The sequence below is a fragment of the Copadichromis virginalis genome, linkage group LG10, assembly GCF_057382275.1.
Source record: "Copadichromis virginalis isolate Kocher_CV1m ecotype Utaka linkage group LG10, C_Virginalis_male_GT1.1, whole genome shotgun sequence".
NCBI classification, from domain to species: Eukaryota; Metazoa; Chordata; class Actinopteri; order Cichliformes; family Cichlidae; genus Copadichromis; species Copadichromis virginalis.
Window position 1 is genome coordinate 31,941,781 of NC_140627.1, and position 24,416 is coordinate 31,966,196.

The 24,416-nt window shown below is 40.4% G+C and overlaps 1 protein-coding gene across 1 annotated transcript in view; it reads left to right on the top strand.

Moving 5' to 3' along the window:
- The first annotated feature begins 2,605 nt into the window (after window positions 1-2,605).
- The window catches only part of sgcd (sarcoglycan, delta (dystrophin-associated glycoprotein)), a 431,268-nt gene continuing 409,457 nt past the window's right edge, over window positions 2,606-24,416 (top strand). Inside the window, exon 1 of the mRNA XM_085471058.1 lies at window positions 2,606-3,375. The gene's annotated coding sequence lies outside the window, so the exon portion shown is untranslated. The remainder of the gene's footprint in view (window positions 3,376-24,416) is intronic.

Genomic DNA, 24,416 nt, shown 5'->3' on the forward strand with positions numbered 1-24,416 from the left:
AAAACCTAAAAGCTGGAGCTGAAGCTAACCCTACCTTACTTAAGCTCAAAATTAGGGACAAAACGGTTTATTTTAATTGCTATTGGCAAAGGTCACCTATAATTATCCTCTTCATTTGACCATAAACTGTGTCCTGAGACGCTCTGTCTTCAGGGGCAATAAGCTGGCTTTCCAGCTGCTAATATAGACGGCTGCTTACAGAAGCATGTCTTTATAATTGCATGCACTGCTCAGACATGCTGTTTGCTGCACTCAACCAAAGAAGAAGAAAAACAGATTTTGATAAATGTGCCTCTACAATGAAAAGAATTTATGTACTGTGTTTTTTTTCCCTTAACCTTCCATCACTTAACAAACAGCCCAGTATTATTTTCATAACAAGTATTGATTGCATCAGCGCAAAAAGCTTTCTCAGCAAATTAGGTGTGTGCGTGTATCAGGTGCAATGTATGTGTGTATAGTTGTGGAAAATTCTGCTCTTTAAGCAATTGTGTATCTCGCTGTGTGTGTGTGCAGTGGGGTGTATATATTGTGCTCATTTTAGAATGACACCTACACAAATATAAGCACATATTGTACTTGCATGTTTTTGCAAGCTCAGAAATGTCAAAGGTGCATTACAAGCATTGCTTTTCTACTTCAGAGCACTAACAGGATAACATTTTCAACTTTAAAATGTCACCTGAGGAGGCAATTTTGTGCATACATATTTTTAATACAATAAATTCAAGTGCACGACAAAGGAAAAGCAAAAACAATCCCATTTTCATTCTCAGAGCCTTGAATAACATTGCTTTGTCTGTGCCGTGACCAAACCAGCTTTAGTGCAGATCTGTCAGTTAGATCTCATCACACTCCGTCTATTTAAATAGACCGGGTAACCATCATAAATCAAATTGTGGTGGCCGCTTGTGTTTTTTACCTACAGAAGTAGTAGACCAAGTAGTGTTTTGTGATTAAACCTAATCAGCAAATTCAAGGAAAAGAATGTGTGATGATGAAGTGCAAAACAGAAAGCTCCTGGTGTCCTGGCTGATAAATGGTAGGTGTCCACTGGTGTGTATGCACAGTGTTCATGCTGTCACAAAAGGAAGATGCTCATTGAGTTAGCTTCTAGCAGAGAGTGGCTGTAGGAGGACAGCAGGTGTCAGTGATGACAAACTCTGACCTGCACCTGATTGGATGAACACGTCATCCAGGCAGTCTGCTTCCACCCTTCAAATGTTCTCTTTATGCACACAGTTCTCTAAAAACGTCTTGGGTGCAAAATGAGCTCCACAGAATCAATTTTCATTTTTGATCGGCAAAAGCTACATTCAAAGCTTCTCTTTATTTATTTATTTTTTTTTATTTTTATTTTTTTTTTGGCAGATTTTCCCAGAGGCATCAAATCATGCTACATGCATAGCATGCCCTAAACTTCATCTCTTCAGGGAGATTAGAAGTTGGCACCTTGATGCTTGAAATTCACTTCACTTCATTTTGGTGACTGCAGAGAGGGGGCCAACAACTTCAGGCCACCATATTTGTCAGTCAAGTGAACCATACTCCTGATTTTAGGCCTGGAAAGTATCAGAATGGAAGAATTTTATTTTTTACGACTTTAAGAGGAAACTGTTATTTTCATGGCTGAAGGCATGGTAACATGGCACTCTATGGAGAGCTGAAGGAATAGTGAGTTTTACTGCTTGACCCTGACAGACGCCGGTCCCCTAACATGAGAATGTGTTGACAGGAAACAACGCATCTGCATGGAAAAATACTACAGTGCTTCACACACATTCCCTACAGTTACAACACAATCTGCAGTAAGCACAAAGTGTGTATATGAAATGTGTAAATACATGATCAAACACATAAATATGTCTATAAAGTCAAAAATTAAAGACGGAGCACAAAATAGGCAATAAAGTGAAATCCATATCCAAATAAAGAGAAGGCTGAAACAAGTCTATAAATAGTTTATAAGTTTATACAGTGCAGCTGTGTAAATATACGGTGTGTGTGTGTGTGTGTGTGTGTGTGTGTGTGTGCGCCTACACCAGGGTCTTAAAGTGTCCACGTGTTTCCTTCCCGTGCGTGAGCGCGTGCTTCTTTAAATATTCTAATCAATGTTTACGACCCCTGGCAAGAGGCGGGCTGTCAGTGTGCCAGCTTCACTGCAGGTGGAGGACTCTGCCAACCCCCAGCAGACACCACCACCTCCACTCTGTGCACAAATTCCATTTTGCTTTGGGAGAGAATCCCTCCTCTCAGGTTTCTTTAACCTTTTAAACATCCTGATTCTTCCCTCTGTCAGTGATTTTAGAACTCAGCCTCTTCTCTGCATCCTCTCTCGTGTGTTGCTCTTCTTTTTTTTTTTTTTTCCCTCCCTCTCCATTTCAAACCATGATCCCCGCTCAGCTCCTGCAAGGAAAACTCCACCTACTCAGTTCTGTTAATGTAGTCACTGACGGTGCAAGCAGCTCCCTCCCCTCTGCTCACTTTCTCTCTCACTTTCTCTCTTCCAGGCATCTCCCCCTCAACCTTCCTCCTCCTCCTCCTCTGAGCGTCCTCTCCTCTCACATCGCTCTTTGCCTCCACTTGCGCTCGCAGCCTCCTGCCTGTTCGCATCTCTCCGCTCTCTTCTCTCCGCCTGTCCTCCTGTATTGCGCGCGCACACATATATGCATGCATGCGCACACTTTCACTCTTTCTTTCTCTCTCTCTGTCTGTCTCAGTCACATCGGTCCTGTGCAGACTTGAGTAAGCCCCGGAGAGGAGATGATGCCGGTGGTGATTCTGTTGGAGCTCTTTTGGTGATTTTTTTCCAGGGTTTTTTTTCCCCCATTTAAACAAACAGAAAACTAGACTCAGAGAAATGTTGATGCAACAGCACCTCTTCTCTCCGCGCTTTGTTGATCTGCCTGCCGTCTGCCCAGCATCAGCCCATTTTGGGGGGATTTAAGCGACAGAGAGTGTGCTGCGCCGGCTGTGCGCTCTGCGGCTCTGGTGCACTGGATCTTCTTCCTCACCGCTTTAATTCACACAGAAGGATGATCAGTTCTTTGCGCCGACAGGAATATTACTACTTCAGCTGTCAATACTCTTATCCACTTCTTTGCCCCGGCCAGATCGCAGTCTGAAGCGCTCCGGTCCCCTGAAGGGAAGAAGAAGCATGTCAGAGGCACCTGTGTTGCACATGGAAATGAGCCGTCTGCTGCTGCTGCTGCTGCTGGACTCCAGCCTCTAAACTAAAGAGATTATCCCCAAAATAACAGAAGAAATTGGATCCTAAGAGTTTCCTTCTGACCAGCTGAGAATTCCTGTAGCTGCTTAACCAGCTCTATGATTTTCTGACTTCCCAAGCCTTTGATTTTGGCATCTGACTAAGAGGTAAGGCTGCTATTACTTTGCAATGTGGCTTACTCTAGCCTGCTCATCCTCAGCAACCTTGATTCTGCACTTTGGAGAGAAACGGCTCAGTCTCGGTGATGTGGCAGATTCTGTTGTTGCTTTGCTTGGTTACTTTGCAGTCTTCCAGAGCTAATTTTCACCAGAAGCTGAGTCCACTATTGGGCTTGCCCCAGCTTTCTGTCATTAGTCGGGGCTGGCACTCTGTCCTGTTTACTACTGTCTGCATCATCCACTGTCTGTAGCAGTGTGGCTCTCGCCGTGTGTTTCTGCTCAGTAGAAATGAATGGCACTGCAGCTGAGAAGCCAGAGGTGTTTCGTGTTAAGTGGATTTCTAGAAGCAGAGAGTTTGTCATGATCTGTCTGCTGCTGTGAGTGCACAGGAATTAGAGATGAGCTGCAGGTATTTCGAGTATATTGAATCCTTTTTTAGAGCGCAAGGTTCATTATATTATACTTGTTGTCCTTCCTAAAACCAGCCAGCTCAAGTTTGTAGGTATAGTTTTTCATTTTTTCACATCTTAGATATCAGAATCTCTTCTGCTGATTTCTGTCGGTTTATTCTGGCTACACTTTTACAGCAGAATTACTCAGCGGCTCGCATCGACACGCTTAGCACTTATTTGAAGTGGTACATGTAATTGGCATTGGACATGGACCTTCTTCCTGCATGTAGGGATCTACTTGGCATCCAGATTATATGCAAAGTACTCAAAAGTATTCAGTAATGCCTAGGTTAGTCCCTGTCGGATAGAATTACTGTGTGGTGTCTGTATATGGAAACACAGATGTGGGGTAATTGCATTCAGGGATTCGCTGTACAGTCTGTTCAGTTTCAGAGTGTGTGCCAACTTCAGCTGAATTAAGCAGCATTTTTCACACAGAGAGGATTCGACACTGTAAGTCTAAAATTTGGCACCAGCGTGTTCCCTCGTGTGATGGTGTCACTGGACCACGTCTTCGTACAGAAATCCAAAGGGAAACTGCATTCCCAGGTATCCTGTAGTCCTTGGATCGTCGCTCCTCGGGTTTTCTCGGTGGATATGTTGACTAGATTGAATTGCTTTTGTTGAAAATGGGATATAAGCTGCTGGCTCATCGGCTCCAAGAATAGTCGGATGCATTTACGGTCCATCTAGCGTACATACCATAAAAATTGAATATCTTGAGTGCTTTGAGCCATAATGCTGAAAGTCCTCGAAAAGCTACTGAAAATGTGTGTATCTGAAAATAGTAACAGCAGAGTCTTCTCTCAATCAAAGGACGTCCACGGTGCAAAACACATCCAAGGACATAAATGATTTGGTGTTCTAGTCAGATTGTTGGGTTTGAAACAACTGCAAACTTCTTGCTGGTGTACAGTTTATCATCTCTTAGAAATCTGTCATTTTCTGTGTGTGCAATTGTTTTGGCTCTTCTGGAGAGCTCATCAGAGATTACTTGCATCCTTTCCTACAATCCTGTCTGAATCGCTCTCTTTTAAAAAGCACATCGAAGGCTGCAAACAAGAACCATACATGTCGGTAGTAGATAAAGTAAAAGTGGTGGAACGAAAGTGCTCTTGGGCATCATCAAAGTGCTCATAATGTCTCTTACAAGAAAAGCGTTCAACATGTTTTAAAGAAAACAAAGGTATCCCAAGCAACTGGAAGTCGTCTTCACTGAACGCACTCGTACTTTCAGTGAGCGTTAACATGAATCACTGTTGAGCGAGTGGGTGCCGTGAAGTGACAGCCCCTTGCTATTGGCACGGTTAGGACTAATGGCAGTTCAGACAACACAACTGCTAGCAGCACTGCTGAGACCATATGAATATTTAATTGACTTTCATCACCAACTATTGCTAAAACTTTCCTAGTAAATCTCTAAATGTCCCAGTGAGTTGAAGGATGTCACTGAAATATCTGCAAGTCAATGAAAACAAGAAATTGTTACCACATCATAAGACAATGTGCAAAATAACACAAAAGTTCCTACAGAGCTGAATCATTTGTAACTCATGCAGATTTGAATGCTCTAGAAAAACGGGTCAAAAACTAAATGTGTACTTGCATTGTTTTTATGAAATGAGTCAGTCTTTGGTTCTTTATTAGTTTGTAGTAATTTAATTTGGTAAGGCGCAGTGATGGGGACTGCATGTATGGTTCATTTCAATTAAATTTTATTTATACAGCATCAAATCACAACAACAGTCGCCTTGTGGTGCTTCATATTGTAAGCTAGACCAATATATAGTACATAGAGAGAAAAACCCAACAATCATATGAGCAAACACTTTGGCGACAGTGGGAAGGAAAAACTCCCTTTTAACAGGAAGAAACCTCCAGCAGAACCAGGCTCAGGGAGGGGCGGGGCCATCTGCTGCGACCGGTTGGGGTGAGAGAAGGAAGACAGGATAAAGACATGCTGTGGAAGAGAGACAGAGGTTAATAACAGATATGATTCAGTGCAGAGAGGTCGAGTAGGATGGCTCAGGGCAGTTTATCAAGTTAAATAGATAAACTTTATTTTTTTGTATTTTTTTTGTGGTTTCATTTCTAAATATGAATATTGTTTTAACAACTGAACTAAATCTTGTCATTGGTGCTGAATCAGGTGACCATCCCTTAGTTAGGTTGCCCTAGGTCTGCGCTACTGGCTTCCCATAATGCACTGAGTGTTTCTTCTACACTCACCTTTTTTCACTAACTGTCTTTACACACCTCTCTGCATTTAATCATTAGATATTATTATTTCTGTCTCTCTTTCCCTGCGTGTCTTTTGTCTTGATCTCCTCCCGTCACTCCAAGCTGGTCAGAGGCTACTCCTGTCTGAGCCTGGTACTGCTGGAGGTTTCTTCCTATTAAAAGGGAGTTTTTCCTTCCCACTGTCACCAAGCACCTTGCAATGACTGTTGCTGTGATTTGGCGCTATATAAATAAAAGTGAATTGAATTGGACCTTAACTTTGAGTTCTTGTGAAGGGTAACAAATTTTTTACTATAAATTTATTATTTTTGAATATAATTTTCTTCTTCCAAGGCTGTCTATTAACAGCCTTTTTTTGACCCAGCTGTCTTGTATTTAAAAACTCAACGTAGTGAATAATATGTTGAAATTCTAGCCTTAATTACAGCAACATGCATCCAGCTGTCAGCTCTGTGATTACTCAGGCAAGCCACAACTGATCATGTCACCGTAAAAGAGGAAGCTTATTAATAAATATATAGTAACAGTCCCACTTTCGGAATAGCCTCTTTGTCCTGTTATATCGTACAAACATTTCACATCTTCATACTACCTGTAAACGAATAAACGCTGACACATGGTCACTTGTCGCTGCAGATCCTTCTTGAAAGATCTCATGATTTGTAATTTAATGATGTCAGCGTGTGATAATTATCTGCTGTGTCAACATCGATTTCGTTCTGGCCGAGCACCAGATTTACTAATGGTTTGCGGCAGGCAATTTACTGCTGTTTGCGCTATTATTTAATGTTGAAAAAAGGCATCTCGTTTTTGATATTGCTGTAATAGTTGACTATAAGAGGGTTAATATAGCAGAATAAGCATTTAATTGGTGCAAGTGAGTTGTGCAAAGCTATGAGCTAGGTGTCAAAGCTGCGTCTCTGTCCTTGGGACCTTCAGAGTCCTGGTTTCCTGTTGCTCTTTCAATGTTGAACTTAAGTTGGAGCTTCAGAGAGGAAAATGGTATAATTGCTCAATACACTAGCAACTTTTTATTCACACATAATGAAAACTGCAGCGAGCACAAACAGTGCTTTACAGTGTGGGCTGTAAAAGTGCTGTGTGTCTTTACTCAGCAGTGTGCACACAGAGCTCTGCAGCCACACAAGTCTACATTTAAGTAGTTTTCTTTTAATTTTTTCTATCAAAATACACATTAAAGTCTGCCATTACATCATGTGTACCATGCTACATTTTATGCTTTTTCTTTATTGTGTATCTGTCTGCTTTTAAGCTTTCAGAATTTCACTATGTGACTGCAGAGCAGCAAAATATTTTAAATCACAACAAAAATAGTTTGTCGTTAATCAAAAAAAGAGCTAAATCTTAGTTTCATTTATTACACTAAAGAACCGGCTAATGCAGGGACTTGAACCAGGGCATATTCTACCACAACCAATGGTTTCACAGACACACATCATGTTTTGTGCCAAAGTTTGAATTGTTTTTGTCATTTCTCCTGAGACATTTATGAGAAAAAACAGACAGTAAAAGGAAACAGATGAGACTAGTGGAGGAGGACGGGAAGGTGAGAGATGACAAGGCAGAAAATTGTTGAAAGAGTGAGAAAGAATAAAGGGAGGGATTTATAGGAACAGTGGGGGACTGCAGGTGGTGATCAAGAGCAGACAACAACAGTGTTCCCGTCAGAAGCCGGCACTATGATATGGGTCACTTGGACATGACAGCTGGTAAAGAAACATGAATAATAAATTTTGGGAAAGGTGTAGTGATGAATACTGCATTAGAGCAGAAGAAGCTCTGAGCCGTTTCTTCCCTCTAATCCAGCAATCACTCAAGGATTACTTAGGGTAGAAATGCTGGCCTGTGTGCACGCAAATTATACACACACACACACGCGCACAGCACGTGATCATGTGATGCATAACTACATTAGACCTCAGAGGACAACACCTAGAAGCTGATCTGGTGCCAGAGGACAACCTTCCGTGTCCTTCAGCATCACGACACCTTAAACAAATCAACTCATTTTAGTGGTCTGATGACAGCCTTTAGTGTCCTTGTTTAACCTTGGGACACATACGTGTGTGTGTGTGTGTGTGTGTGTGTGTGTGTGTGTGTGTGTGTGTGTGTGTGTGTGTGTGTGTGTGTGTGTGTGTGTGTGTGTGTGTCAACAGATGGATAGATAATGTATTTTTATGTGCACAGTTGTGCACTGCCAGTTATGTCCAGTATTGTACCACATTTGTGAAACTTTTCTAAGAACAGTGAACATTAGTAACAATAATAAATACAAAATATGAAAGTAACATGAAAGTAACAACTGGTGCTGATAAAAAAGAATAAATAAATACATTTAAAAAGCACAGAACAATGCTCTACCTTGAATTGGAACACAGCTATATATAAAAAAACTACATAATGTAGTAATTCATCAAAGCAAGCACACACAGGGGGCAGTTTGTTGTTGAAAGAGTTTGGTGATGGCCTCTTCTTCTTCCAACAGTGCACAAACAAGGTCCATAGAGATGGATGAGTTTGGTGTGGAAGAACTAGACTGGCCTGCACAGAGTCCTGATAGAAAACCTCTGGGATGAATTGGTGGATCCTGAGAGTCAGGCCTCCTTGACCAAAAATTCCTATAAACACTCCTAAACCTTCTAGAATGTTTTCCCAGATGATTTGAAGCAAAAAGGTGGACTAACATCATCATATTAAACTGTATGGATTAAGAATGGGATGTCACTTAAGTTCATATGTGTGTGAAGACAGACAAGCAAATACTTTTGGCAATATAGTGTACTCCTCAATGTGAATGTCATCCAGTCTTTTGCTCTCTGCTTACTTGTTAGTGAACCGTTTGGCTCTTTTGCTGCTAAATGTCCCCGTCTGCCATTTGGTGCTAAGCAGGTAGAGTGCAGTGAGTTTTAAGAGCTTATTTTTGCTGAAAAAGTCTCTGTTGTAGCTGAAAAATGTTATGAGCGCAGTCTGAGTGAACTATAGCGGTAAATTTACAGACTGAACAGCAACACAATGAGCTGAAACTTGATAGAAAGCTCGATAAAGCAGAGAGGAGCTGCAAATTCAGCTGATAATTCTCACTAGCTTCATCATGATGGGAGACCCCTTTCACGTTTGATATAGTTTTATTATAAAACACTGATTACAGCCACTGTAAAGATAGCATAAGGTAGGTTAGTAAAAATGCCATTTGTGCCGGTTCTTTATTACGTTACATCTTTAGCGGTTTTCTTCTTTTCTGCCTTGTTTTTCCTTGTAGCATTTTGTCTGTTTTCAGTTTCACTAACATTTTGCTCTCCCCTGCTTTAATATTTATTATTAGTAGTATTAGTATATGTTACTACTCCAGCCCTGCAGTTAATAAGCTCCATACCATAGCACCATACAGCATTAAAAATGAAGGACTATTTCTGTTTGTCAGCACTGTTCAACAAATCTTTGTATTTGTGTTTTTCTTGGTGTACTGTACATGTGTTCATGCATGAGTGTCTATGCCCATCGATGCTCTCTAGGGGGCTAAAGGAAATTGGAGGCTTACTTCCTTTCCACTAATTACCCTGCAACAGTCCCCACTAATTGTCAGGGCCTCACGTGTATTTGATGTCAGCAGTGTGAAGCCATGTGCACAAAGTGGGAAGATGGTGACAGGAAGGAAAAGGCAGAACAAAGCAGGTCAATAGATTTGCTTTGAAGATGTGTACAAGCCTTTCAAACAACTTCTGGATGTGGATCAATTTGGCTGGAAGGGAGGAGGATTGCAAGATTGTAATATCAACATGGGCACAGATAATATACTCCATTTAAAAATCATGGACTGCGTTCCATTGCGAGCTGCTTCTTGTGATATTTATTTCAATGTGCCACCAAAATAAGTGCACATAATAAAGTGAATACCTGCACATTTTAATGCAATCCAGTGCAATGGTGCAGCAACCCACACTGCCTTTGTAAACAAGTAATAATCAAAGAGGTATTGATTCACTGTGTAGTGTGTGAAGTCAAGTGGGAGCCCGCAGGACCCTCTGGGCTTGTGAAGAGCATTCTCATTCATTCAGAGTTAACCCTCCCACCACTGGTCAAAATTTAATGTCTCAACCCCCCCACTGCTCTTTTCTTTTTTTTTTTTTTTTTTTTGTGCACATCTGCGCTGGTATAGACTGCAACCAGGAAACAGCTGGATGTTTGCACGCTCAAGCCTGACACGGCCTCATCTGAGACCGACTGAGAGTACTTGTATTTTACTACTTATATTTATAGTCAAGCATTCAAAATTAATGTTGCAAACAATGTTGAGAAAAAGTCACATGATGGAAGCAGGTTCTAAGAATAGATACCAACTAGAGATCTCAAAGTCCCTGCCTGAGATTTGCATGCAGGGATTTTCAGAGCTCAGGAGGGCTCGATTACAAAGTCATCTTTTCTAAAGGAAACTTTAGTAGTGCTCAGGTGGCAAACAAGGAGAAGATGGACCATTTAAGCTTTGGCAAATCAGTAAACTTCTTATGTTGTTAAACTGTCAGCCATACCACACAAATCTAATCACATGACTAACATGAAACAATGCTTGAAACCCACTTATGTTTAACTTTGAATAGCATCTTTAATGATGACCAGAAAACAAATAGTATTCCTGTTTTGTTGGTCACACTGGTCTCAATTAATAATCATTTTAATGCTATGGCAACTGTTCTTATTGTTAAACCACAATAGAAATTCCAGGTTTAAAATTTGATTGCATTGGGTCTGAACAATGCTGTTATATTTCAGGCTCAGAGAGGCAACGTCAGGGACAGCTCCGGGTTTTCAGTGTTATGAATGTGGTTTTTCTTGTTAGTATATCACTATAGTAACCAATGCTGTAACTCTGACCCAGTCCAGAGCAGGTCATGTTCAAGATTACACTGCCTGCTGACGGGTTAATTCTCTGGAAGAATATCATCACTGTTCCTGGAAAATCTCCAGACTTTACTGTGCAACTTATAAATTAATTTAATACATTTAATAACGTTTTCTTTTAAAAGTGTCCAATTGCTTTCTTTTCCTGATGAAGGGAATTAGAAGAAACTTTATTCTTGCTTTATTATATATTGCCTGCAAATGATTTAAAACCGTTTATTATTCTATAAGTACGTTAAGTACAAGTACATTTATTTGTACTTGCTGACTCCATATAAAATTGACACGCAGTCTAAGCCTACATTTAAATTCAGTTTTTATTTTTATTCTTTATTTGCTCTCAGACCCCCTAAACACCATCTGGGCTTAACAGTACTTCCACACATCTGAACTTTAATTTAATGGAATAACAACTGTGATCCAACAGATTCTCCCGGGTACACCAGGAGAATCTGATGGATTACACCAGTGTCTTAATGATAAGAGCTGTGATACTGATTAGTCTGTTAAATTTCACAGTCACACATTTTTGCTGGCTTTCTTTCCTGGCTTCACAGAGGCTAAACTCTATTAAAATAGTAGCACGTTCCCAGTCTTACTCCCTGAAATGCTTAATGCTCGCACATATTCATACAGCACATTCATTCATACAGTCTGTGCCAGCAGTTGTTTCCAGCCTGTAATATCTACTTAAGCACTTCATGTTTTTCTAAAATTATTTTATCTTTATTGGTCGTGTTTCCATCACAGCTACATTTACGTGAACCTGTTCATAGCTAGACTGAGAAACCCTGGGCTGACTTACAGTATGGACTGGCACTTTTCGACTTTATTTGAGCCTCCTTCACATACAACACCTTTTCTATACCTCTGTGATTTGACCAACATTCATACCCCAGTGCATGCATCGAAGGAAACTTGGGGTTCATTACCTTATCTCAGGATGGAGAAGCCAGGAATTGAACCGCTGACCTTATCTGCTCACCAGATAACCTATTGCAGACTTTTCAAGAAGCCAAAGGTCTGGGACACAGAATTAACAGGACTTTTGGAGAAGGACAGCTTTGTTGTCAGAGCAGGAGATTGCTGTATTCCCAGTTCCAAAAAGAAAAGTTCAGGTGTGCTTCTGAAATGCCATCACCATCACAGCACATAGTATGCAGATAGATATTGATTGTGGTGCAGTTCCAAACGTGTTTTGCAGTCTGGCATCAACAACTCAGTCATTACAGGAGACGGAAATGACAATACAGTTTAGCACGTCACACTGCAAAAGAAACCCTGCTGCAGGTGATTTACAGCAGTGACACTACGTGTGCAACAAACTTCAGTATAACTTTCATTTCGTGTAGAGTAACAAAAACAAGGAAGGAGAAAAACGTTACAAAGTAATGCAGTACCGAAAAGAGGGTTCAAGCTCTGGCTGCCAGTGAAGTTTCAGATGATTTTCAGAATATTAAGGAAGTGTGTGAATTTAAAAAAAAAAAAAAAAAAGTTTAAATATGTAACGAATGTAAATTATTAGTATTTATGCCATTTTCAAACCAAGGTGTTTGTGGGAACTGAGTAGTAATGGCTGTTTCTTTTTTACATTATTATTGCAGTGCAGGCAAATGCGTGAAAACTGGTTGCTTGAAGCTAAATGTTAGAAAGCAAACAGTAAAATCTGGTTTCACATGAATATTTAATGCTCGAAAGAGGAAAAATTAATAAATCTCAAATAAAAACAAAGGATTTTATGTTTCTCCTGACAGATGGAGCTTGATTGTGCTTACCTTGAGGACTGTGTGTTTGTGTGTCTACTTTTAATGTAGAGATGTGTGTAAATGCATGCATTGCTCCAATGCTTGTCTGTGTGTCCAAATCTGTTACTAAAAGCATGGCGGTCTCCGACAACTCTCTCCCGTCTCCTGTCTGCTCCGTGAATAGCTTTGTCTCACGCTGCAGCTGAGCGGTGATGACAGGCCTGCCTCAGCGACATGGAACTTTTCGCTTTCAGTCAAGAGTCTGAGTCCTCAGAGGACCTGATTTGTCAGGCAGAGAAAAACAAAAGTCAACAAACGGTCCATCCGAAGGTTAGTAAACTCTGCGTGGAGGAGACAGGCGTGAACAGACAGGCTAAGTGTTGAGGGAGCATTGCATAAGAAGAGCAAATAGATTCGATGATGAGTGAAACTGCACAAAGATGAAGCTGTTTGCTTTCATACATTTTACAGTAGAGTTGCGGTAAACACAAGTGGTTTAAAGTCCTGTGAAGGGAGTCGCCTTTCTGTGGAAAAAGTGTCATATGAAGTCAACACATTAGGCAGTGTGGGCTGTAAAAGTGCTCATGTCTGCTCTGAGGTCGGGCATGTCATCATGCGAGCCTGAGCAAGCCAGAGAAACGACCGTCTTCTAAAGCCAGCTTCAAGTGGCCAATAGGGAGACTGCAGATTTTGGCACTGCCAGTTACTAGATGTCTACAGTAAACCTGAGATAAATATGACTAAAAATGAAACCCTTCTGATTTTACAACCTTTGTTTTTGATGTTTTTGACAGAATGACACGAATGGAAGTAATTCAAATTGAGACTTTGCACAGTTCATAGCTAAAAATGATCCTGATTGGTCTTTCAGTGCTGCAGCTCCTCAATTCATCTCAAGCGTTTCACCTCCTTTCAAGCCAGACATCGGTGTGCAAAAAAATGGGTCTGGAAATGGGGTCAATGGACCGTTTTTCCAAAAAATTCTATCTCGAAAAGAATTTAAATATTTTAATCGTCCTGATTTTGAACCATTACAATTTTCTGGCAATTGAACAAGTTTTTAGCAGGAAATGTTCTAACAAATGTGATGATTTGAGATGGAATGACATGGGTCAGGGAAATGAAGAATGTATTTAACAAAATCATTTTGTGAGTTATAGAGGACCATTTAGAAATGGCAGAATTTCGTTTTATCTGGATTAGACTGACTGTTGACACAGGCTGGCCCCTGTGATTGGCTGCCCCTCGTAAACAACAAGCTTTGAGGAGGAGGTGGGTGAACCTGTGCGCTGAACATGTTAGAGGAAATGTGTGCTGAAAGGTCTAAGGTCTGAGTGTTCAGAGTAATCAGAAGAGGTTACTTTGTGATACCCTGCAATATACTTTGGGAACACTGACTATTGTAACAGAATGCACTAAAATAAAGAAAAGAATAATGAGTTCCCTTTGATATTAGATGAGCTTTATTTTTGAGTGAGTAACTTCCCGTCAAGACCAACAGAAAACCAACAAGTTTTTAAAGTCTCTTTTCTGTTGTGTGGCTGCAGGAGGAGCTGAGGGCAGGACGATGTTGTTGTTTTATAAAATTATACTGAAAGACTTATTTGTGTGTGCAGAACCATCTGCACTCATTTCTTTTGTTTTGTTTTTTTCGCACCAACACACCTGCACCTGTGTGGATAATTCATGACTCAACTTCTGTCAGACAATTGGCAGCTGCTGATGTTGTTTTCCGAGATAAAGTTAACTTCATCAACCTTTCATGGAGATCCCTGCTGAAAACATGTTTCTTTGTTTAAAGTTGAACGATGTCAGTAGCAACACGTACAATCGTGTCACTGTGCCCCAGCTGTCTCCCTCACACTCTGTTTAACTTGTCCTTAAAATACTAGTTCAGATCTACAGTTCAGTGGATGTTACTGTAATCCAATTACTTTTTTCAAGTAACAAGTAAATTAAGGGATTACTATTGCAAAAAAAGTAATAAGATTACTGTTACTTTACCCTAACTCCTCTGCATTACTGCATTACAAAACTGTCGTGATTTTGTTTGTGAGAGTGTCTCATGACAATGACGTACGAGCGACGTCCGTGGCAGCAACAGGCGTGTGCAGATCAACAATGGATAACGTGGAGTGCGGGAGAGAGTACGACCATGCAGCATTTACAGCGTGGAAGTACTGACATTGGTTTGAGTTTGGTTCTGTAAAAAGTGTCAAAAACATTAGCGTCTGCTGTGCACTCTGCTTGGGAAGAAAACTTTCTACAGAGAAAAATAAAACTTCAAATCTGAGGGAGCACCGAGCACGCTGCCACGGGAATGTGAAATTCACAGAGAAACCCCCGGATCCCCCCCACTGACATGACCGCTGCAGCATCAGTCAAACCTCCACCTGCCCCACTCCTGCTGAACAGGTGAGAATAGACTTATAAGCGACAGGACTCAGTGCTGCTGAGTCTTTGATTTGATTTATTGTTTGCTGTGTTTTACTTGCATCTATTTAAAAGAGTGAGTGTAAACACGAAACATTTTATTTTATATGCTATATGTTAAACACATTTCTTCCAGTCAGAGAACGTTGCATATGACTTAATTTTTGGTTAATGCAATGTGCATAAAATTAAAAGATTTTTCCATTTGATTCAATTTTATATCCTGAAATATGCAGAAAAAAATCAAGTTTTTACGTATTCAGGTTGTGTGTCATGTTTTTAAAAAGTAACTAAGTAATAAAGTAATTAATTACTTTTGAAAATAAGTAATCAGTAAAGTAACGGGATTGCTTTCTTAGAGAAGTAATCCATAATTAGTAACTAATTACTATTTTCAAGTAACTTGACGAACACTGCTCATGACTTTAGTAATGAAGTTCACAAACACCTCATTTTCTCAATAATGACAATTTCATATGTGATCTGGACTTCAGCTCCTGAATCAAGGCTACTTTAAAAAGCGAGCACACAATTTTAGCACCGTTATTGTTGGATTTTTGGGGGGTATAAATGGTGGTGCTTTGACACCATAGTATCTAAGCAATGCCCTTATGGTATTCAATGTCCTTTCATACGTACAGTTTCTTATTTTTATGACATTTTTGACACACCTACCCAAACAGTCAAATGTGCTCCAAAACCTGTTGCCCAGGAGCTTCTAAGGAGCTTGGAAAGCAAAGCGGCAGGACTTCATTACATTTCATCTCTCATCCAAGAAGCTTCTTCAGTTCTAGGACCAAATGGTGAGATTCCAGATTTTAAACACTAGTGGGAGTTGTCCCTTAAGAGGTTTGTTGACACACTATTGATAATGTTCCTGATCACATGAGCCAAGGTGTGAAAAAAGGTGTGGACCAACCAATCAGGAGTGAATCTCTTGCGAAGCATATTCTGACTTTAAATGAAAATGTTGCATTAATTAAGATTTGAAACTAGTGACTGGCATCATCTGGAACCGATCGGGTTCACGTCTGTGGAAGCTGATTTCTGTATTTCCTTAATGAAAGAATACATTTGTTACATTTTTCAGGACTGTGCTTGTTTTTATAAAAACATGTGGGTAAGAGCTACTGGCCTTTCAAAATAGAAACAAAATGCATTGCATTGTTACACAGAAGGCTCTTAAACAGGAAAAAAGTACTTGAGCAAACGAGGCATGTTGTTTAATGTTGACTGTGCAAGCTGAGTAGACACGTTCTGCATAAGAACCAAATAAGGCAATGCTATACATAATAGTTTATGCTAATTCACAGATATTAACACTTATCTTTGATCTCTGATGATTCTTGGAGAACTCTGCACAAAATTCTAGCAACATTGTTATGGATTAAATACTGATTATGGAAAAACAGAGTCCAGCACACCTCTTTCTGCACTCTGACTAACAAGCAAGCTCCTTCGAGGTGCTCGATGTTGGCACGGGGCTGACGAATATGCATTGATTTGTTTGTCGAAAGGGGGTGAATAATTCTGATGAGCTATTGATTGTAGTAAATCAAGACATTCGTCACCTTGGTTAAGGGCAGAGGTGCCTTGCTGATAGGTTGTATAATGTATATGATTGGTGAACCTTGAAACAAGGCATTGAAAAATGACCACTTTGCTAACTGGCTGTTAAAGCTCATCATTCATCGAGGAATTTTAGTGACAAGCTCAAGGGTACACGATTGCTGAACAAAACAAAAACATACTTAAACTGTATTTTTATTATTTTCCAAAGTGGTTTCTGACTCTGAAGTTAAGCTCTGGTGGCTCTACGACACGATGCTGAAGCAGCCGGTGCTTTCACACAAAGGCGGGAGGATTGCATGTGTGTGTGAATGTGTGTGTGAATGGGTGGATGACAGGTTGTGTAAAGCGCTTTGGGGTCCTTAGGGACTAGAAAAGCGCTATACAAATACAGGCCATTTACCATTTACCATTTGCATAACCAGTGCGCCAAGAGATTTTGGACTGCACGAATACCAGCAGCTTGTGAAGAATGGCTATTGTTTCAGAAAGAGTGAATGAAGGGGAGAGTGAGAGAGGAGTTCAAAAGGCAGAAAATAAGAGACAAACTCGAAGAAGGCGACGAAGTAGAACATCGGAGATGGGAGGGAGAAAATAAAGGGAAGATGAGGAAAACTGCAGAGAATGACAGGACGGTGAGAAGATGAGAGAGGAGGCTGGTCAAAGTGAAAGGGAGAAAGCTGAAGTTGAGAGAGAGATAATGAAGGAGACCGATGTTAAAAGTGTAGGAAACGAACAAGAATCCAATTACATGTGGCTTCAAGGAGTCAGAGCGTCTCATCATACATGTTGCTCTAGAGCTCTGACAGGACAGACCTGACTCACCCCAGTCTCTCTACAGTAGGACTGTGGGCACAATTGATTGGGAGGAAATGGCTCCTCATTATTTGTAGTTCATCAGTCAATGGTAGAGAGGCCTCTGGTTCAGAGTTTAAGAATAAACATAGCACATGGATTAGAAAAGTTGCTGTTTGTGACGATTTTTCCCTTTCAGTTCTCAGAAGTCTGGCGTCATAGTCACTTTGTTCAGCCTGCTAGTCTGTGTTAGTTATTTGGCAAATCTAGATTGTATCCACAACTTTAGAATAAAATATGGAATAAAACTACATTTTAATGATCATTTGAAGTGAAATTTCAACTAAGCTTCTACAGATCAGGTGTTCCAGACACAGCAGCTGCTAGATTTCTTCTCCATGTCTTAGATTGGTGTTTGACAGCAACTTGAGAAAACCTCTGTGCACTCATTTCGAAGCATGATCTAAGTTAACATGATCACATGGACATGTTTTGTTGTTGTTTCATTTTAGATTTGATGTGAATCTTTGTATAAACTTCTTAAATAAGGTTTAAAATGCCTTCCTTTTTCTTTCTTCTGCAGTCTTTTCCTGTAGATTCCACTGTTCTTTGAATGCCGTGTCTCTAAAGACGTCACAGCGTCAACTCTGCATGTTAATAAATTACACTTGTGTGTTGCAACACAAGGGCTTTCAAGGCATCCACATCCCTGGAACATCCATATAATTTCCTCTGGGATTAATAAAATATTCTGATTGTGATTCTGACAAAGTGTTGAGGCAGTAAGTCTACACGTGTGTGTCCTAAAGAACAGACTGTAGGATCATGTTTTGCCTGAACAAAACCTTTAAAGTCGCCCTCTCTCGCCTTTTGCTTTGAATATTGATTAACCTTGGGGTCTGAATAAACTTCCTTCCTTCCTTCTTTCCCTCCTTCCTGGTGTACGGACTCCCTCCTTTGTAGCTGAACTCATCACTTGCATGGTTAAGCTTAATTTAGACTTTTCTACTTTAAGATGTAACTGGAAGCCCCTCTTAACCCTCACCGCAGCCTTTCGCGCCATTGAAGTTGTTCCATCAACCCAAAGTTCAGTTACATATCTGGGAGGTTATGTTGCCACAGATTTGATGCAGATTTCCTGCTGAAGCATGATTCACACATTAATTGGAACATTCAGAATTTATTGGAACGAACGTTGAAATGCTGCATGGTGATTGAGCTTTTGTGCCCAAACGCTCTCGCTACACCTCTGAAGATCCTTTGAAGTCTGAAGTGCGTTAAAGACGTGTCTGTTCACTTGGATACTTGAGTAACACTTTAGCGTTTTGATTCGCTAGTGCTCTCAAACCCAGTTCTTTCATTATATAAATTTCCCGTCTTCTTTACATTTGAAATCCTTGTATTTCATGGCTGTTTGTTCTGTTGTTTAAATTTTGCATTGCTTTAGATTTTCTGCAGAGCTCCCTTGGACTCTTGTCTGCACTCTATAAATAAATATTGCTCTCTTGCTTGCTTTTTTCTGGGGTTGAGCTTGAACTGCAACAACAGTGGGTCTTATCAGTTGTAGCACTCGCCTTTGTTCTTGTTTCCTTTCTGCTACCCACAGTCTAACAGACACATTAAATTTCACAACGTTAGCAAGTGCACCTTTTCATCCAGGACTCTTGTGTGCTTTATATCGTGTCTTAGCAAAATAACTGAGTTATAGAAAGGGTAAAGGTAAGGCTGTGACAGCTTGAGTTTTTATTTTGATGCAGTTTGAGCTCCTTGTTGTGTTCCCTATTTATCCATCAGGGTTATTGGTGCTCATGCTCCCCCGCTGGGCTTTGTTTTATTTCAAGTAAACCGCTCTTACCACTGCTGTAACGAACCGGCTCCATGGTGTGTTTTTGCACAGTGGAGAAGCAAAGAAGACATACTCTATAAACATGCTGCAAATTCTGATCGCATGTTTTGCATATTAGTGCAACACAATAGCTGTAAATATATTCATTTAGGCACTTTTCAATCATTGTTCAGTTTAGAAAAAAGCTCTAGTGATAAATGATTTCATATTGTAGTTTCTACAAGCCACTGTCATGCATGTCCAATAATTCCATATTCTTTGGGGGAGCTCAACCAAATCAGCTCTGTGAGCAGATATGCTTTTATGTACAGGCTTTTACTTGCAGTGTGTACTTGCAGTTGTTGTGTGTATTTATTTATGCACTTTAACGTTCCATGGCGTTTTACATGAAAGAGGAAATCACCACCGGCTTCCAGACAAGACTCGCTTTCCCTGAGCCGGGGAGAAAATTGAATGAGTCAGGATGTAAAATTTATTCATTATTTGATTTCCATCTCCTGACGCCGGCCACTGAATTCCTCTCTGTAACCGGCTAAGCACAAGTGCCTCTGGCGCATGGCTACAAGTGCACAATAACACCACCTATCATTTTAATGCAGATGTTCCCAGCGGAAGAACGTTTCGGCGGAGTGGAATATAATGTCCGTCAGAAATGAAGCTGCTTTTTTTTTTTTTTACTCTTTCTTTATTTTTAATGGGCAGCGGAGCCACACAGTAAACTGCTTCTTACTGAGTGCGATGTGAGTATGAATGGGCTTTTGTAATGGATCATTGGTAATGCATCTGGGTATTTTTAATTATTTATTTTTCCGGTGGAGATGTGTGTAAATGCATGCTTTGCTCTTGTGTGTGTGTGTGTGTGTGTGTGTGTGTGTGTGTGTGTGTGTGTGTGTGTGTGTGTGTGTGTGTGTGTGTGTGTGTGTGTGTGTGTGTGTCATTGTTTACCAGAGGGCAGTGTTAGCTTCAGGGACCCACGACCTGAATTGCAGAGAATAGCAGTATTGTGAGCTAATATTGACTGTATGAATGATGGTCATATTAACCTGTTGAATGGATGGCTGCTTTGACTAATGACTACCTGATTTTTAATTTTCTTAATTCCACACTTTGCAAGGATGGCTTGTGTAAATTAAAAGATTCAGATGGGGATGGAGGGGGAAGGCAGGGGAAATGAAAAATGGACAATTTTGAAAAAGTCCACAAAGGCACAGAGTTTCACACCAAATAGTTTTCCAATTGAGATCAGTGGAGGGAGGGGGAGTTATCTCCAGCTTGTCATTGTGCCGTGTGTAGAAATGGAAAGATTTCACCTCCTCGATTGAAACAAACCCAAAAGACTGGTGTTGAATTTTGAGAGCGTCGAATTAATTTACTCGAGTTGAACAAAACGGCATGATGGGATTTGTAAAAATAGTGTATGGCTTTATTGTGATGGAGGTTCATCCTCGATCAGGCTTCAGAAAATCTGTGTGGGGGAAATAATAGAGGACGATTCTTCTGCTACTCTCTTAGTTCAGTGCAACAGGCACTCAAGGAAGAAACCAAAGGATTGAAGAAGCCTTACTGATGTGCCCAGATTGTGCTGGCAAAAAAAAAAAAACATTTCAAATGAATACAGAAAAGGGCAGCTGTCGATCCAGAGCGTGAGAAATAGCTTCCTGTTACTGCTTCCTGTTAAAAGGAAGTTTTTCCTGTCCACTGTCACCAAAGTGCTTTCTGATAGCTAATCATCTGATTCTGTAATATTGTAGGGCCTTTCCTTACAATATAAAGTGTCTTGAAGTGACTGCTATTGTGAATTAGCATTGTAAATAGAAGTATGTTGAAATTCATCCATGTAGTGTATATTTTTCTCTCTACATCTAAGCTCATAATATTCTTGCTAATCAAGCCCAAACCAAGCAGATCGGGGCCTATGCCAGAGTGAGTAAGCCACAGCTGGTCCCGTGTAATGACTCTCATGTCTCTTGTGGATTTGAGCTGGCTGCTTGGCCACACTCACGATATCTTGAGGAGAAGAGTGGCTGGAGCTGGCAAAGGCAGAGAACATTTACCCGTTCCTGGTCAAAACCGACGCCCTCCCCCTCCTTTTAAGGTCTGACTAATGCAAATCGGTTCTGAAAAATGTATATGTTTGTGTGAAACGTTGCAGTGAAACATTTACTACCCACATAACCAAATGCTGTACAAACACCCCTGGAAGGTACAGTAAGTTATTTATGCGTTTAATCCTTCCCTAATGTGTGTTCCCTTACACTTTGCGTTAAGTTAATACATAATCAAACATCCCCAATGGCAGTTTCCTTTGCTAACACCATTTATACTCCAAGTACAGGAGGACTTTTTATTTCACACACAGCCACTGATGTTACCGAAACCAAACACGGTAACCCCGCCCCCCACCTTCTCTCATTTATTTCCCTCAAAACAATTTATTTCTTTATTTCTTTCTACATTTCTTTTCCAGTTCTGTCATTCAGAGCTGTGGGTTAAACCTTTAGCTTCTTTGGTTGATTGACATTAGAGCACCGATGAGCCGGCATGGTGGGAGAAATTTTAATCTTTATCTATTTTGATCCTCCGCACAAATCTTCCTTATTGAACTCAATCAAAAGCTTTATTAGGAAATAGTTGGGTTTGAATGTTAATTATTTTTGTCATAGCCAAAGAGATGTGTAGTGCAAGTCAAGTTTTGGATGCTGCTGTCAATGTAGCTGGCATACGGGTATGAAAACATCCAGGAGGCATCGTTTCTGTTTTTTGCCTCAAACTGGAGAAAAAGCGCTTCAGCCCTGCCTCTGTCTATTACCTTAGAAAGACAGATCCTTTGTCTTTTTTTTCTTTTCCTCCAGATGATGAGGAATGAAGTTGCTTTAGCTGCTCCTCAGCGCTGAATAAGCTCCTCCTGTTGCTGATATCAAACTGTAGCCCCAGTTAATGGTGATGCATTATGTCGGGCTCTTGTCTGATGAAGTGTACTTAATGTGCAGCAGTGTGGCAGCTTCCTGTCATGTGGCATCAGACCCATCAGGGTCAGGGTGAACATCTGCTTTGTCCTTGCACTCTTACAAGTAGGCTTTTTCTATTGCTGCGTGTCAGCGAACCTTTTTAGCTGCAGAGCAGCAGATTGCCCACAATCCTCCGGTTTTTCTGCTCCTTTGTGGGCTCAAGAGGTGCTTTTGTTCTCTGCTAACTGGAAGAGGCACGACACAAAAAGTCTTTCCGGCTTCAGTTTGTGTGTCTGTGTGTATCTGATTGTGAAGCTTGTAAAAATCCCTCTCCGTGCATTTATCACATGTTGGTACTACAGGCAATTTACTCTTAAATGTTACAAAATAAAGGCAAATTACCTTTTTTAACTTAAGCACTCAATGTGATTTTTATTTCCCAGTAACTTCTAATGGAAAAAAAGTGAAAATCACGATTTACCCAAACAGCAGGCAAACTGCGATTTTGCTGCGGATGTTTTTGCAACAAAAACACAGCTTTATATGGAAGAAATAAAGATTAAACAAGCAAAAACCAACATTTCTCTGAGTGCATTTTTATAGCCTAACCTGAATATAAATGAAATGACAGTTTTAATAGCTTTGGGATCAGGAGTACATCTGTACTGTATATTCAAAAATAAGAGGAGAGGGAAAAGATAAAATTGCAACAGAACAACCCACTTGACACCTCTTTAAATGAAATATCACAAGTAATCACTGAAAACGTCAGTGTGTGTGTGAGGATCCTCTGTAATTCCTACCTCACCTTCTTCAGAGGGCAAATGCTGCTCCAGATAGGTTGATGCATCGACCCTCTCCACTACAGGGGGACAGAATAAAGCACAAGTGTTCCAAAAAGGGTCCTTATTAAAACACTCCACCACTCATTTCTTCCTCTCATGGCCTCTCGCCTGCAGCAATAACAGCGGCACCTGCAAACCGCCTCTTCTGACCTGCAGGTGCTCCGGACTTGCTCCCTTGCCAGGAAAAAAAGCTAATTTTGACTTCAGGCTCTTGGTTTGAATTTTACGATGCAGAATTAAAAGACTGAGGGAGGGAAATAAAGTCTTGGATTCTAATTAAGGGAGTTTTGTGCATTCCAGAGAGAGATGATTACAGAGAATAAAAGCTTTTAACAAGCATGGCATAAGGTAATCCACCACTCTCGCCCCTCACATCACCCATCAGCCAGTAAATGACGCCCCGGGCATGTCAGATTGATTGGCTGAAATTCAGTAACAGCATAATCAAAATGAGAGCCAGGACTGTGAGCCACCACAGTAGCTCTAATATTACATTTGAAATGCATTGTGTGTGAGGTATTTTGTATGTCCCATCCATCTAGGCTCTCATATTGTTAAAGTCTTTGCAGTTTTCGAAATCCAGAAAAATAATTCTAACCTGTGTAGCAAACAGAAACGATCTGTTTTCTGTCCCGGCTGGATGCATGGGAAGCATTTCGAAAAATACACTTTGATATGTTGTTCGGACCGTCCTGACCCGCAGCTGGTCAAGTGTACAAATTAAATTTGGCATTTTTGCATTTTGAAGGTCTGTTTCCTGCTTATTCCACAAAAAGTACCATGGCTAATTGAGTGGTAATAACTTAGAAATTACCACATTATTCTTGTTTTTTTCACTGTTACCCTACTATTACCACTTTATTACGGAGTTATATTTCCATATTATTACCCCCAGTTTTGGGGCTCTTATTATCCTATTACATAAATTTCAGTGTACTATTACTCAACTGTAACCACTGTAGCTACATATTACTTGGATATTACATGGTTATTAGTATGGTAATTTTATAGTATAACTTGGAAAATAACACATTATTACCCTGTTGTTTCCCCCTCATTACCCTACTATTACCCCTTTATTACCTAGCTGTAGTAAAAAGTGCTACCAAAATAACTGTCACAATCCCGAAAACTTTGACTGCAGCTCCGAGGACTTTCTTTCCCTTCATGAGCAAATTTTCAGAAAAGAGTTCCTGGTTTGTTTTAAATGATTTAGACCACACACATACTGCTCCAGC